Source organism: Meriones unguiculatus, chromosome 3, assembly GCF_030254825.1.
Source record: "Meriones unguiculatus strain TT.TT164.6M chromosome 3, Bangor_MerUng_6.1, whole genome shotgun sequence".
In the NCBI taxonomy this organism is placed as follows: Eukaryota; Metazoa; Chordata; class Mammalia; order Rodentia; family Muridae; genus Meriones; species Meriones unguiculatus.
In genome coordinates this window covers 186,694,019-186,699,596 of record NC_083351.1, presented here as the reverse complement: position 1 = coordinate 186,699,596, position 5,578 = coordinate 186,694,019, and the positions used below count along the sequence as shown (strand labels likewise).

The window sequence follows — 5,578 nt, the reverse complement described above, 5'->3', positions numbered from 1 at the left end:
CATGCCGTTTTTATTACTATTGCTCTGTAGTACAGCTTGAGATTAGGGATGGAGATACCTCCAGATGATGTGTTGTTGTACAGGATCGTTTTGGAAATTGTGGGTTTTTTTGTTTCCCCATACGAAGTTGATAATTTTCTTTCAAGATCTGGTTTACTCCTATTTTTATGTTGAAGTTTTCATGCACTTGGTGATCTGTTTTTTGGATAATATACATTTCTTTACATATTCCTGTCATAAAAGTATACTGTCTAAAAAGGTTTTTAAAGAAAATAGTTGACCCTTTACTCAGTATAAACTTTGAAAGACATGTTTTAGGATTTAACTGTATTACACACCCACATACACATATATCATAGTAATAAGTTTATCAGAAAGAGGTGGAGACTAGAGAAGACATGACTGAGAAAAAGTTTGAATTACATATATGTATATTAAAATATATATACTTTTTAGGATACATACCTTACAATTGAGTCATATATATAAAATCAAGCTTCTTTTTTCTTAGTCATGTCTTCTCTAGTCTCTATCACCTACAGAAAAGTGTGTTGAAACAATTTACTATGAAATACTTAGTTATTTTCTTTCATTGATATCAATTTTTACCTTACATAAACAGTTTCAATAAATACTTAAAAATTTATAGTTTTACATACTTAAATTCTGTTTCACCAAAGGCTTATAAGATTACATTTTTAATATCCTTTTAATAAATTGAATATGCTTTATATAGAATGATTCATTTTTAATTACCTGACAGTAGATTTTTGAGTCATCTGACATTTAATCATTACAGAAACAGTATGACTTTGGTCCTTTTATATCATACTTTCTCCCTTGATAGCTCTCAAATTGATGATATCCTGGCACTTTAGGTTTTCTCATCAAAGATGTGTATAGACTTGTGGATATTTTCATAATATATATGAAAAGTAATTAATACATATTAACTAGGATTAAAGTCTTGAATTCATACTGTTTTATTATAAAGTTTATTTATTCGAGTAGGTGTATATGAGTATGCATACCAATCTGTATTTTCATTTTCTTTACTTTTTACTTCTCTCTTATGAGTTCAGTGAATATTTTCTTTTCTAATTTAGGTTGTGGCCTTCTGTTCTTTTAGTGTTCATCTAAAAATGACACTATGCATCTTAAATTAGTGAAATTTAAAGTTAATACAGATACTTCTCTGGGAAAACAGCAGTTTCTAAAGCAAGTGTGTCCTCCATTAATAATCACTCATATATGCTTGTCAGGGACAGGATGTGGACACTAAAACAGATCACATGTTTTTGAAGCTCATAGGAATCTCTATCAGACTTTTTCATTCTAGTTCAGTGAGTAACACTGTTGCCCTTCAGGTTCTTGGTTCAAGGCTAATGACCAGTTTGTTCTAGTAAGACAAAGTCCCAGGCTTTCTCTTTTCTTCTGGGTCAAAGGTTCTCTTAGCACTCTGGAATGAGACTCATGGTCGCTAACAGTAGCTCTCATAAGAAAAGAGAACTTGTCCATAATGCTTGTAATTTCTTAACTCTATACTTTTATTTTGAAAAATTTTGATAAAAGCCACAACACTATCAAATTTTAATACAATAGATAATATATATATTATTAATGTTGAGATAAAGTAGCAAATTGGTAATATATTTTTTGTAGTTTTGTTGCCATTGTTGTTGTATTGTGTCTACTACAAGGAGGGATTAATAATTGATGAACTGCCAAACTGGTGGGATTTGTAGATTATTTTCCATCTTCATGCATTAAAACCCACAATTCTAAAGATTTTCCTTGTAGAGGAATACACTGGTCTTTACAATGAGCAGAAAGAAGCAAAATTAGATTTTCCATCATGAAATATATAATTAAGCATCTGAGTTCTTGGTCTTTTAGTTTTTATTTTGCAATCTCAGGCAATTTGACTCAAGGCTGATGAGCTCCATCCCTATCAGCTCACAGCATTCACTGGGCTGTCTTCATGCCTTTGTTTCTGATATGAACACTTTATCTTGCAATATACAGTTTTGATTGCTCTTGCCTTGGTCTCCTTGATTTAGAAACACTTCTGTGACCTTCTCCCAAACCATATGTTCTGAAACAGTTTAGTCACCCTGGAGATTTTATTCCATGATGTACCATTTCTTCTTCTTAAGCTTCATTTGGTTTTGCTCTCTTAATAACAACAAAATTAAAACATAGTTCTATGTATTTAGCCTCATCATCTTCAAAGGTAGAAAAAAATAAAACTATTTTAGTATCTCATTTGAGTTTTTTGAAAATAGTCTTGCTCTTTCCAAAAGAAGTCATCCATGGTGAAGATTTTCATGGTTCCTATACTCGGTAAATTAAGAATATTCAAAGCTGTGGTAATAAGTTCTGGCTTCAAATATATTTGCTGTGTGTCTGCTTGCTCGGGATGGCACAAAAGTTTCTAGGAAGCTAAGGAGGACAATGCATAACGCTTTTTTTCTGTTGTAGTAGGACAAAGATTCCCCAATAATGTTCTGTATGAGAAATACATCATCTTTTTTAAGACTGGAAACAGTAAGTCGCTGATCTGGGCTAGTAGACAGCACTGACAAGGTGTAAGAGATAAGCAGCAAACCATAATCATTCTCTGTCAATCACTGTTCAGAACATTAGCCAGTTCAGGCTTATTCCCTCTGTGTATCTTTGTATGATGTTGGCTAAGGGGTAAGCTATGCATGATGTCATACCCTCCTTATGACCAGTTTGTTTTAAACTGGAAATAGTTCTTCAAACTGGAAATAGAACATTGCTTCCCCTATTTCACAGCTTTCATTAGGATTAAGTTTAATGATGACATACTCTTTGAAAAGTTTTTATGTATAAAAGAAAATCTTATGTCTTGAGAATATGACTCTGTATCATGTTGTACCATGGTGCACTTATTTAGGAAGCATTCCCCAGAGTGTAACCACATAGCTTATCATGTTGGCTACTGCACTTGTCTCTCCCCCTCCCCAGCAAAGTGGAGATGAGAACCAAGTGAACATGACAGGATCATAGTGAATGCTTGAAAGAATGGGTACACATGAGTAGTTAAAACAACCGTGGCAAGCATGCTATGGGCAGTGATATTAGATGTTGTGAGTTCTGTTACATTATCAGTCCATAGGTGCCTTCTAATAGTGATATTTATACCCTTTATAAAACACTATTTCATGATCAGTTTGAATATTTGACTCACTTGAGAACTTTTCATACTCTGTCAATGTTCAGTAGCATATAAACTATACTTTACCCTCCTTTCACCACTCTAGTTATTACACTAATTTATTACATTTTTCAACATATAGGAATCAGTTACACACCTATTGTGCACTGGCGGATTGGATGTTAATATCCAGAAAAGTGGTGGATTGGAGAAAGAGAATGACCTATTCTATAATTAGACTATGGTGATTTTTCTACAAAAGAGAGTTCCTTATTATAGGGGAGGGGAGGAAGGGAGATAGTGAGCAGAGAACTAGTTATGTTCTTGGAAGGAGCAAGCCCTTGGGGAATTCCTAGTGAAATTTCTCTTTTGTTTTACTTGAGTTGTGCACTGAAGAAAAAAAAAAAAAAACTTCAAATGAGTTGAGGTCATTAGGAAAGCCCCACTGCCCACTGATGAAGAAACAAACAACTGAAATGAGAAGTCTCAGAGTGTTTGAGGAGAGGTGTTAGGGAGAAGTGAACAGCGATGGCTCTTAATACGTAATAACGAGTAGTAAGAACCACTCAGAGTAGGGACCTAATTAAAAGTTTCTAAAGAAAGAGGTTGAATGAGATATAAAGAGGAATTCATCTGTAAAATTTTGCCTTGAGTCATGAAGCACTAAGGCTTGGGCAAGGCATTGTAGGAGAAGACTGACATCTCAGATAAAGAGCTGGTCTTAGGTGACACAATTGAACTTGGTAAGCATCCTTTCTGAGCCTTAATCATTTGTTTGTTACTCATTTACAAAGTAGCATCTATTTTCCTGTCTCATTGGGTTTAGTAGGTCATACTATACACCATAAGCAAATCCTTGTGTTTTATTTTCTGAGAACTAGGTTTAATCATTTTAGGTATTACCTCTACTACTTTACAGCTTCACCGCTTTCTGCTTCCACTTCAGAAATGTGATTCCCAAATGGTATTTATAATAGGTGACTAAGCCTGTCTCTACATGGTGCAGGTGTGGCTGCTGTGTCACAGTGCATCAGTCGGGGGCAGAGAGGAGAGAGGTTATGTCTGCTTGGCGTTCTGACTTATGGACAACTGAATGATTGGTAGCCTAGTATTCCTTGAAAAAAGGGAGCTGGAGATGACCACCAGCCCAACACTAGGCAGGCCTGGATGGGCACACAGGACGGGGAACAAACTGGAGACTCGGAGAACCCTGCTTGGAATCCTGAGACGACCCCCTCAAGAGGCCACTTGGGTGGGCAGGGTAAGGAGCGAGCCTGAGTGCTACCATCAGATGAGCTCCATGGAACCTGGCCAGGGAGCTAGCCTGAGACTACCACTAGTCTGGCACCATACAGGATGGGGGGAGGGAGACAGACCGCGCCTGAAATGACCTTTTCCTGAGACTACTTCTAACGTGACCTCAGACACCCAGAGACTCTAGGCACCTCTACTGCGAACAAGTAAGTAATGAAAAAAAAAAAAAACAAAAAACAAAAAACAGAAAGATAAAAAGCAGAGTGTGGGCAAATTGGGAGTAGCAGAACTGAAGACTTAAGGGTAGTGAGGAACAGTCTGATGTGATTAGCTTCTAATGTCATCTAAGCCCCCATGTCCCTACATGTTGAGGTCTGTGGGCTGTGCAGAACTGGCTCCACCCTTCACCAGGGCATGGTGGGAGAACTCGGCTGGAGGCAGGAGAGCGGGAAAGCACACTCACCCTCAGCCAGCTGCAGAACTAAGGAGAGCTGCCCCGCACATTGCAGAGCTGGTCCTGCCTCTCACCAGCTCTAGCACTCAGGAGAGAGGGTCCTTCATCTCTCCTGGACAGCACAGTAGTGCTGACACTGGTGGCAGAGGTGCAGATGATGCTTCAGAGTACGAGCATTGGAGAGCAGGCCTGGCCACTTGTCTGCTGTGTGGTGATATGACTGAGAGGGAGAATCCTCCACATCTATTGCTACCAATGGCAGGCAGGAGAACTGACCCCAGATCATGGGAACAAGAGAGCTGTCCCTGACCCTCACCTTCTGTAGCACTCTAAAGAAAGCCTCCTCCCCTCTCTCATCCCTCACCATCTATGACAGATGGGAGAGCTTGACTCTGGGTCGTAAGAGTGGAAGAATTGGCATGTCTTTCATCAGCTGCAACACTCAGGAGAGTGAGAGTGGGTCTTAAACTTTGCTTGGGAATCAAGGTACAGCTGGCCCTTTTTGCTGTGGTTGCTGGTAAGCTGGTCCTGAGAACATAAGGTCAGGACAGCCAGGAGGCTGACCAACTCAGATACCTCTCGAGCCCAAATCCAGGGCTTCGCATTGGCAAACCCCAACTTCTACCCCATCTATGAACTGTTGCAGTGCGTGATCCAAACTATAGGATCCACAGAAAGGCCAAAAATAG

The 5,578-nt window shown here is 38.5% G+C and overlaps 1 non-coding gene across 1 annotated transcript; it reads left to right on the top strand.

Moving 5' to 3' along the window:
- Window positions 1-4,167: 4,167 nt before the first annotated feature.
- Window positions 4,168-4,294, top strand: LOC132653368 (small nucleolar RNA SNORA17). The gene has a single exon (XR_009591130.1). It is a non-coding gene; the product is annotated as a small nucleolar RNA SNORA17 (small nucleolar RNA).
- The last annotated feature ends 1,284 nt before the right edge of the window (window positions 4,295-5,578 follow it).